The following is an 11,704-nucleotide window of genomic DNA, read 5'->3' on the forward strand; positions in this document are numbered from 1 at the left end:
AGCATATTATGCTTTTATTTTTATAGATTCTATAGAATATGAATTAGACTTATCTGGTCATGTTCCAATACTTCCAAGCTACTTAATCTCTCTAAAGATAATTTCCTAGTCTATAAAATGGACTCAATAATATTTGGTTCCCATTGGGTTTTATTTAGTAGAGAAAATGTATGTGAATTGCTTAAAATAATTCCCAGCACAAAAATTAGACTCAATAATAAAAGATGATGTTAGCAGCAATAATATTAGTAGCAATACTACTAATTAACCATTTTGAAAGCTAAACCTTAATGAGTGATTGCTATGTATTAAGCATTGTTATAATCACTAATATATTAACTTATTTAACCCTCACAGCAGCTCTGTTAAGTTTATCCTTTTATTGGCACAAATTACAGATAGTAAAATTGAGCAGAAAACAGTTCATTTACTTGCCTAAGATGACAGTTAAGTAACAGAACCAGTATTCAAATCCAGACAGTCTCCCTCTAAAGCCTTCTGTATTAACTACTACCCTAGTTTCAATGGTAGTTGTTAAGGAATGTCACAGACGTCATGAAGAACTAAGGCTGATTCAGAAAGAATGCAAAGGAATAGCATGCATAAACCCAAAGAATAATTGTTTTTCACAATATGAATGGCCCAGGAAAGTCATGTGATGTCTGGTGTTCTGTGAAGGGAAGGAAAGACTCCAGCTGTACAGGGTTGGGACTATGGGTGTGGGCAGAGACAGTGACATCACAGGCAAACCTCCAGACTGACAAGAGCTGGAAGAAGACCCATTTCTTCTCCCATCCTTCCATGGGTATCAGCTCCTCCGAGAAATAGCCTTCTTGTCTCCTTAGTGGATAAGATCATACAGCACAAGAAAAATTAGACTCTGGGTTTCTAGGCCCCAGCATCATGACGTGTGTGTGTGTGTGTGTGTGTGTGTGTGTGTGTGTGTGTGTTTTATGTTCAAAACATTGGGCTTCCAGGTGGACACTGCTTGTAACTTCCACACCCTTCTCCCCAACAGGTCACCTGGATGCCAGAGCTATCCAGAACCTAGAGACATAGAGAAGTAGAAAGGGAAAGGCTTTTTAAAAAAATGTCATTAGGACTTATGACAGAATATCTGCTGTGACTACGTACAAGGTTGGGACTATAGCTGACCCACTGCTCACTGGCTCTACTGCAAAACATTCCCTGATGAGGGTAGAGTCTCCCAGCAGAAGGAGGAGGGTTTCTCCCTGGTCCTGGAGACACCTTTGCATTTCCATGCTAGCAGTTGATCTATGACAATTCACAGCCACATCCCTGAGGATTAAAAAAAAAATCTGCCTAGAAATAATGTTAAATAGTAAAAAGCCATATCAATGACATTTGAATTTCAGTTCATCTGTGGTGACTAACATCTCCCAATTTCCATAAAATACTTTTTTTCCCCCCAAAGCCAGCATTTTTCAAAGCAGTTAGTAGATCACTTGAATGGAAACAGCTGCTACAACTCCGTGCCTCAGCATTTGTCCATACCCAGTTCTAGCTGGTGGAACCTCTGCTCAGACAGATCCAAACCATCTCTGCACACATTCTAGGCACTTACCAGACTCCCCTACATTTCTATGTATTTGGTTTCTCCATTCTGCTTCACTCTCTTAAGAATCACCTCCCAAGAGAAATGGACAATTGCAGAGATTGTGTGGCACTCATGGAAATGAATGATATTCGGCTGGCTAAAGAGACGGGAGTACTTTTAGAGGGGAATTTGAAGTTGGGTAAAGAGATAAAATGGAAAGAGTTCCAAGTGTTCAGATAAAACACGCAGTGTCCATAAACACTACTCAATTTACCATAACAGTCTCATAAAAACTGCAAAAGATGCAAACCCACCATATCAAAAAAGATAAATCATATAAGGGAAATTAGAAAATTCACAGAGGAGAGGCCCAGCCACCTGTGGCTCAGCGGCTGAGTGTCCACCCAGGAACCCAGAAGTGACTGGTTTGATTCCCAATCAGAGCATATGCCCAGTTGCAGGCTCAATCCACAGTAGTGGGCATGCAGGAGACAGCCAATCGATGTTTTTCTCTCATCAATAATGTTTCTATCTCTCTCCCTTTCCATTCCTCTCTGAAATCAATAAATATATATATATTTTTTAAAGAAAATTGATAGAGGCAAAAAACAGCCATGCTAATTCTTCAAGAAAACAAACAACACAAACAATCACGTGGCCTCAATAGATGAAACCACCACATTCTGTTAAGTCTGAGAGGATTTCACTTCTCTTCTGAAGCAGTGAGGGAGGGGTGTGTGGTCCCTGGCCAGGGGTAGATGACAAGTGTTGGTGTCAGAGACTAAACTCCTCACAGTCCCAGGCGGCATTTCATCTGACGCTGCCATGAGCAACAGATTCTTTTGCTGTGTTGTCATTTGTCTCATCGGAGTAGGTGAGCCCTGGGCACAGGTGAGGGACCCTGTCACTGGCTTCCCAGGCTTCAACAACAAAATGTTCCTTCAGGGTTCCAACATCTGTGTCCATTCTCCAGGGTCTATCTTTATTTGATCATCCTTTGTTTTTCCACAGGCCACCAGGATGCTGTAGTCACACAGTCCCCCAGACATAGGATCTTGGGGACAAAAAAGGAATTAACTCTAGAGTGCTCACAGAATATGAATCATATTTCAATGTACTGGTATCGCCAAGACCCGGGATATGGACTTCAGCTGATCTACTACTCAAATGGTATCAGAACCATTGCAACAGGAGATGTCCCTGAGGGGTACCATGTCTCTCGAAGTGAATTGAAATACTTCCCCCTGACCCTGAAGTCTGCCAGCACTAACCAGACATCTGTGTACTTCTGTGCCAGTAGTGACTCACAGCGCTGCAAGGCCACATCCTCTCTGCACAAAATAGAGGCGAAGCAAGGAGGGAGGGAACACTGCCCTCAAGATTTTTGACCCCAAGATCCTACACAAGATTGCACTAAAGTCCTGCTGTGACTTAACCTTCCTTACTTATCTTTGCTGATTCTTATCCCCTCTAAGACGTTTCCTATTGGAATCAAAGCATCTGCCCCTGCTTGATATTTCTCTAAGCTAGAGAGCCTTAATCCAAATTGAATATTTTCTAAGGCAAACTTCAGTTCCCAGTTACAGATGTGGAAAAATTTTGATTGAATTGAATTCTTATCAAATAAAGAAAAAATAACCCTTATTTTGAAAAGATCTTCAGAGATTCTTCAATGGAATCTCTCAATGACTGATCCCTATTGTACAGGAAAACAGGTATTGTGGTGGGACTTCCTCAGATGGGGAGGCTGGAGTAAGAACTAGAGGATGCAGAAGGCAGAGGGGAGTGAAAGATTTGCAGACAGTATGTGGGCTCAGGATTATCCAGAGGGAGGAAAACAATTAGTGGGATTAAAACAACACCAACTGATTACCTCACAGTCCTGCATGTGCAAAGTATAGGATGGAGGGGAAGGGGGGCGGGGTTCTCTGCTCAGGGTCTCATGTGACTGCTTTCTCTTCTAAAGCCCAGTCCCTTGTCCTAGCTCATTCCCATTATTGGCAGACTTCAGTTCTTTGTGGTGGTAGGACTTAAGACCCTGTTTCCTTGGCTATCACTGGGCGTTTCCCTTAGTTCCTTGCAGTCTCTTTCCAGCCCCCTCCATCTTCAAAGCCAGAAATGCTCATTAAAAGCTTGTGCTTCAAAGAGCTCTCTGGCCTCCCCTTCTGCTACCAGCTGGAGAAGTTGTGCTGTTAAAGGGCTCATGAGATTAGAATAGACCTACCTGGACAATTACTCTTTGCCAAAAAATATAACATAATCCCAGGAGTGATGTCATATTCATAGGTTCCACCTATACTCAAAAAAAGAGGGGATTATACATGGGCAAGGATCATTGGGGACCTTCTTAGAATTCTGTCTGCCACACCAACAGAGAAGAAAGGCCAAGAAAATCAGGACACCAGAGAGCTTAGTTCCTCTGCACCAGCAGTTTATCAATGCAGCTATATTCTCTGCACTAAAATGGCAAACCCAAAGAGTGCAGTGACCTTGCCCTCATGAGCAATGTGCCATCTCCAACCCTTCTTCCATGCTCATGTCTCCTCTAAACACAACTGGGAAGGGTTCTTCACTTTTAGGGACCCATGTGATTAGATTGGGCACAACTGGATAATCCAGGATACTCTCCCTAGCTCAAGGTCAGCTGATTAACAACCTTAACTACATCCACAACCTTAATTTCCTCTGGCAATCTAAACAGCCTCAGGTTGTGGGGATTAGGACTTCAATACTTCTAAGGGGCCCATATTCTGCCTACCATAGTATTATTCCACTAGAGGGTGCTAAGAGATCCCTTAATACAAATATTATATTTCAGATAATGATGAAAGAGGAAGTTTGATAAAAATGAACATTGTGAGACTATATATTCTTCTCAAGTCCACACAGGACATTTTAAAAGATAGACCATATATTAAGAACAGGCAAAGTCTCTTCAGATTCAAGAAGATAGAAATCGTACCAAGCATCTTCTCAGATCACAATGGCATCAAATTAGAAATCATCTACAATAAAAACAATGAAAAAAAGCAAACACTTGGAGGCTAAATAGCATGCTATTAAACAATGATTGGGTTACCAAAGAGATAAAAAATAAATAAAAAGCATCCGGAAAACAAATGACAATGACAACACAACAATCCAAAATCTCTGGGACACCGTGAAAGCAGTCCTGAGGGGGAAGTTCATAGCTCTACAGGCATACCTGAAAAAAAAAAGTAATAAATTATCTAACCCTGTAACTTAAGGAATTAGAAAAAGAACAACAAGAAAACAAGAAAAGCCCAGAGTAAGCAGAAGGAATGAAATAATAAAGATCAGAGTAGAAATAAACAACACAAAAACCAAAAAAACCAACACAAAAGATCAATAAAACCAAGAGCTAATTCTTCGAAAGGCTAAACAAGATTGATGAACCTCTAGCCAGGTTCACCAAGGAACAAAGAGAGAGGACCCAAGTAAATAAAATCAGAAATGAAAAAGGTGAAGTAACAACCGACCCCACAGACATACGAAGAATTGTATAAAAATACTATAAACAACTCTACTTCAACAAACTGGAAAACCTTGATGAAATGGACATATTTCTAGGAAAATATAAGCTTCCAAAACTCAATCTAACTACTGATGAAATTGAAACAGTAATCAAAAAACTTCCAGCAAGCCCTGGCTGGTTTGGCTCAGTGGATAGAGCATCAGCCTGTGGATTGAAAGGTCCCAAGTTCAATTCCAGCCAAGGGCATATACCTCAGTTGCAGGCTGGATCTCTGGCCCTGGTCAGGGCACATGTGGGAGACAATCAATGAACAGGAGTTTCACATCGATGTTTCTCTTTCTCTCACATCCATGTTTCTCTTTCTCTGTCTCTCCCCCTCCCTTCCACTCTTTCTAAAAAAAATCAATGAAAAAATTTCCTTGGGGGAGGATTAACAAAAATAACAAATAAATAAATATGCAAACCCACCTTTAAAAAAACAAAAACAAAAACAAAAAAGCCCCTCCAGCAAACAGAAGCTCTGAATGGGGTAGCTTCACAGGGGAGTTTTACCAAACGTTCAAAGAACTAAAACCTATCCTTCTCAGACTATTCCAAAAAAATTCAAGAGGAAGGCACACTTCCAAGCTCTTTCTATGAATCCAGCATTACCCTAATCCCAACACCAGATAAAGACACTACAGAGAAAGAGAATTACAGGCCAATATCCCTAATGAACATAGATGCTAAAATCCTCAACAAAATTTTAGCAAATCGGGTCCACCATTACATTAGAAAGATCATACACCATGTTCAAGTGGGATTTATTCCAGGGATGCAAGGCTGGTACAATATCGGCTAATCAATAAATGTGATATGTCACGTAAACAAGTTGAGAGACAAAAATCACATAATCATATCAATTGATTCAGAAAAGGCACTTGACAAAATTCAACACCTTTTCCTGATAAAAACTCTCAGCAAAGTGGGAATAGAGGAATCATACCTCAACATAATAAAAGCCTTAAATGATAAACTACAGTCAACCCAATGGGCAAAAACTAAAACCATTTCCCCCAAGAGCAGGAACAAGACAGGGATGCCCACTTTCAGCACTCCTGTTCAACATAGTACCAGAAGTGCTAGCCATAGTGATCAGACAAGAAGAAGAAATAAAAGGCATCCAAATTGGAAAAGAAGAAGTAAAATTGTCATTATTCACAGATGACATGATATGGTACATAGAAAACCCTAAAGACTCCATCAAAAAACTACTAGACTTTATAAATGAATTGGGCAATGTAGCAAGATACAAAATTAACACCCAGAAATCTATGGCTTTTTTTATACACCAATAATGACCTCACAGAAAGAGAAACTAAACAAACAAACAAAAGAAAAAACCCAACAACAATCCATTTATCATTGCAACAAAAAAATAAGATACTTAGGAATAAACTGAACCAAGGAGGTAAAAGACCTATACTCAGAAAATAACAGAAAGTTGAAAAAAGAGATAGAGGAAGACATAAACAAATGGAGGAATATACCATGTCCATGGATTGGTAGAATCAACATCATTAAAATGTCCATACTACCCAAAACAACCTACAGATTCATTGCAATCCCCATTAAAATACCAATGACATATTTCAAAGACCTAGAACATACTCTCCAAAAATTCATCTGCAATAAAAAAAGATCCCAAATAACTGTAGCAATCTTGAGAAAGAAGAACAAAGTAGGAGGGATCACAATACCAGATATCAAGCTATATAACAAAGCCACTGTTCTCAAAACTGCCTGATACTGGCACACAAACAGACATATAGACCAACGGAACAGAAAAGAGAACCCAGAAATCAACCCAGGCCATTATGTTCAATTAATATTTGACAAGGGAGACAAGAGAATACATGAGTCAAGACTGTCTCTTCAACAAATGGTGTTGGGAAAATTGGACAGATACATGCAAAAAAAATGAAACTAGACCACAAATTTACACCCTACACAAAAATAAACTCAAAATGTATAAAGGACTTAAACGTAAGATAGGAAACCATAAAAATCTTAGAAGAATCCATAGGCAGCAAAATAGCAGACATATGTTGTAGCAATATCTTTACCGATATAGCTCCCAGGACAATGGAAACTAAGGAGAAAATAAATAAATGGGACTACATCATAATAAAAAGCTTCTTCACAGCAAAAGAAACCATCAACAAAACAATAAGAAAGCCCACTGCATGAGAGAACATATTTGCCAATGTTATCTCCGATAAGGATTTAATCTCCAAAATTTATAGGGAACTCATACAACTTAACAAAAGGAAGAAAAACATTCCAATAAAAAAATGGGAAAAGGACCTAAATAGACAATTTTCAAAAAAGACCATTCAGAAGGCCAAGAGACATATGAAAACATGCTCAAAGTCACTAATCATCTAAGAGATGCAAATCAAAACAACAATGAAGTACCATCTCACACTTGTCAGAATGGCTATCATCAACAAATCAACAGACAACATGTGCTGGCAAGAATATGGAGAAAAAGAAACCCTCTTGCCCTGCTGGTGGGAATGCAGACTGGTGTAGCCACTGTGAACAGTATGGTGCTTCCTCAAAAAATTAAAAATGGAACACCCATTTGACACAGTAATCCTACCTCTAGGACTATATCCGAAGAAACCAGAAACACTAATCAGAAAGGATATATGCACCCCTATATTCAGAGCAGCACAATTTACAATAGCTAAGATTTGGAAACAGCCTAAGTGCCCATCAGCAGACGAGTAGATTAGAAAATTGTGGTACATCTACACAATAGAATACTATGCTGCTGTAAAAAAGAAGGAATTCCTACCATTTGCAACAACATGGATGGAACTGGAGATCATTATGCTAAGCAAAATAAGCCAGTCAGAGAAAGATAAATATCACATGATCTCACTCATTTGTGCAATATAATGAACAACATTATAAACTGATGAACAAAAAATAGAACCAGAGACATAGAAACATCAAACAGACTGTCCAATCTATGAAGGAAGGCGGGGAATGAGGGGTGGTTGTATGCATGCATATGAGCATGACCAATGGACACAGACAGTACGGGGGTGAGGGCATGTGCTGGGGACTGGGAGCAGCTGGGGAGAGGTCAATGGGGGAAAAGGAGACTCATGTAATACTTTAAACAATAACGAATTTAAAAATAAATAAATAAAAGGGGAAAAAAACACACTGTGTCACCAATTGAAAGAAAACCCAATATATAAATACCTTTTATGAGGTCTTTCAAAGGTTAATCATACAGTATAGGAAAATATAGAGGATAGAGTGACTTTCTCAGGACCAATATGGCCTGAACTGAGGAAAGTAAAATAGGATTTGACGTGTGGTGAAAATTCTATAGTTTATAACTGGGATCAAGATCACACATAGAAAAAAATAAGATTTCTATATATTTAAAGGTATAAACCTTGTATTCTTCTACAGGAGTTATAAAGAAATGGCTCTTCAATTGGTAGGGGCAGGCATCATTATTGCTGTCAAGATACTGGACCCAGGAAGGGTGGGTGAGAGAAGCAGACTTACTAAGTGGTGCCTCAGAGGAGGAGGCTGAGAGCAAGCAGTGAAGAAGTACGGAAGTACAGGGAAAGATAGAGGGAGAGGGAGAGGGACAGCACAGAAGGAAATGTATTCAAGTGCACAAGGTGCAGGGAGATGGCTTAGAGTCTCTGGCCATCTAGAGGATTCTCTCTTCTTCCCAGCCCCTTTATTAGGGACACTGGAGCCTGCCTAGCATTGGGGAAGTAGAGTTCCCCAAACTTTTGAATATGGTGACCCTGGAAAAGAGGAATCACAGGGAAGGTTCTAGAAAGGAAGGGTGGGAAGGTACAGCAACTGGTTCCTAATGTGAGCTTATCAGGGACTCAGCAGCATTTTAGTCTTGGTTGATGTAGAGAAAAATAGAAGACACCAGAGCAGCCCTGCGGTCAACAGGATGGAGAGGGGTGTGAAGCATGTGCCTGAGGAGAGTGAATTAGCTGGTGGGGGAGTGGGCATGTAGGATGTTGGGTTAATCTAATATGGAAAATGCTTGGGACAAATTATACATCTTTGCTGTATCATTATCCACTTTGATGTTGTTGGGAGAAGCGGGGAACCTGGGGAAATCCCATGGACAGGAGGATAAATAGATAGTGAAGTTAGCTTTGGGGATGCAGTTGAACTGAGATGAGGTTGACTAAGTAATACAGAATTATTGACTTAAGGCGGGTTCTTGAGAATGAACACTGCGTTCCTTCCCTCAGGACACCTACGCCCACAGCTGGGATGTGGAGGACTTGTCAGGACAACACTAACACCGAGGATTGAAGGTAAACTGAGCTCACTTGCCACAGTGCTTCACAGAAAGAAATGGTACAGCAATATAAAGAGAGAACGCTCCTTCTTAGAGCAGAGTTAATACCATGGGAGCAGCTGTTTTTCTCACTGGCATAGACGAGGGACTGTTGGGGGCAAGAATATCTCTCTGAGATTTGAGGGCAGCCCCCAAGCTGGGATGAAGGCCCAGTTCTTGCTTGAAGATGATGATTTGGCAAAATATGGAAAGTCTCTGGGAAGCTGTAGCTGTGGTTGGAAGCAAGTAGGAGGGATGGGACAGTCTCCTTCTCTGTCTTCTTCCTCCCCAACAAGAATACTTTGATTCCAACAAAGCACAAGGAAATCTCAAAGCTGTTCAAGGGGGAAGATATTCTGGGAAACACCAGGAAAGTCACCTCAATGTAGGAAGGACTTAGTGACCAGAAAAAGGAGCGATATGTGCAGCTGCTGGAGGAAGTCAGAAAAGAAGCTGTGACACCCTCGGCCTCAAGCAGGGTCCCCATGACTTGGATCCAGAGTAGTCTGGCTGCAACACAGCATCCAGGCACAGGGACCTTCCACCTGGAGCCACATGAGGAGAAGGGAGCAAAGCAAAGCCGGTACCAGAGCATACAGGGGAACTGAGTGTGCTGCATAAATGTGAGGTTCCCGAAGAAAGCAGACATCAACTTTGCCTTTCACCAGCCCCTTTAGGAGAAGGAGAGAGAAGAGGAAAAAGAAGAAAGATTCCCTAAACTCCGACCTGAGGAAAGCAGCTGTTAGCACTTATGACCAAGTCTAATCTGCTGAAGAGGAAAGAGCCCTGTGTCCAGGATTTCGAACGGGATACAGACCAATAAATTAATCTATGGTGTGGATTTCTCTGTTTCTACACATGAGACTCTTTTAAAAGGTAATTGCTAAATATATATATATATATATATATATATATATATATATATATATAATCAGTGGATAGACAAAGATGGGAAGACACTTGGAATTTTTTTCTGCAGAATAGAAATGAGGACTTCTACATATAAAAGTACAGCTTTGATAATAGCATAAGTCTCCTGTAGTCACATTTATAAGTGATACTCAAATATGTTATACCAATTTTCATTATAAAGTTGCAAAATTCAGAAACACTTGCCAAGCTTGACAAAAGCACACAGATAAAAAGACATTGTCAAATGCTTAGAAACAAGCAGCCTCAAAGCAGAGCAGGGACAATGACAGTGACCACAAGCTTGCCCTCCCATGGTGGCTTGTATTGGTTGCCTGTGTTAAATGTCAAAGCTCTGAGAAAAGGGGAGTGGCTTCTCTCCTGAAAATGAGGGCCAGATGGAGACATTTTAGAAACCAACCAGAGCCCCCAGAGCTGGCAGACACCAGTGTGACACTGCCATGGGCCCTCAGCTCCTGGGCTGTGTCATGCTTTGTCTCCTGGGAGCAGGTGAGTCCCCGAACACCTGGGCAATCCTTGGCCAAAGCTTGCAGGTCTTAGCTGGAGTCCCTTCCTAGAGACAACAGCACAGGCACCCTCCTCGGCTACCTCTAGCTCTGTCTCCTCTCCTCACAGGTCCTACGGAAGCTGAAGTGACCCAGACCCCAAGACACCTCATCACAGAGACCAAAAAGAAGTTGACAGTGAATTGTTCTCAGAATATGGACCACGAATTGATGTACTGGTATCGACAAGACGCAGGGCTGGGTCTAAAGCTGATCTATTATTCAATTAATGTTGATCATTTTGAAAAGGGAGAGGTTTCTGACGGGTACACGGTATCTAGAACAGAGAAGAGGAATTTCCCACTGACCCTGGAGTCAGCCAACGTCAGCCAGACCTCTCTGTATCTCTGTGCCAGCAGGTAACCACAGCACTGCATGGCCAGCTGCTCTCCACACAAAAAAGCAGCCACAGAGCAAGGAGGATCCTCCCTCGGGAGGCCCCACCCAACCGGGAGGGAAACCTTCCCCCACCATCCTTGCCCATGGAAGTCCCTCCCAAGTCCCCAGCTTCTGGGGCGCTGAGTGATGCAGACCCTCTCCAGTGTGTCCTGCTCTCACTTGTTGTACCAATGAGCTTGTCAAAGGCCAGGCAGGACAAGCTAACTGTGCTTGGGCTAGAGCTGGGGTAAGGGATTCCTTTCCTAGACAAGGCTTCTTACATACTCTGCCATCTTTTCTCCTTACTGACCTTCACTGTTGCCCAAAGAATAGTCCATACCAATCCAAGTATTCGACAACATGTTGTCCCATATCATAGATCCTATTCCTGGATGTTTTGTCACCAAGGAAATAGC

The 11,704-nt window shown here is 41.3% G+C and overlaps 1 gene segment (V, D, J or C); it reads left to right on the top strand.

Moving 5' to 3' along the window:
* Positions 1-11,273, top strand: part of LOC308527358 (T cell receptor beta variable 27-like) — a 29,581-nt gene extending 18,308 nt beyond the window's left edge. Inside the window, exon 3 of the V gene segment in view lies at positions 10,981-11,273.
* Positions 11,274-11,704: the final 431 nt, after the last annotated feature.

This window comes from Myotis nattereri, assembly GCF_964212035.1.
Source record: "Myotis nattereri genome assembly, chromosome: 11".
NCBI lineage: Eukaryota > Metazoa > Chordata > Mammalia > Chiroptera > Vespertilionidae > Myotis > Myotis nattereri.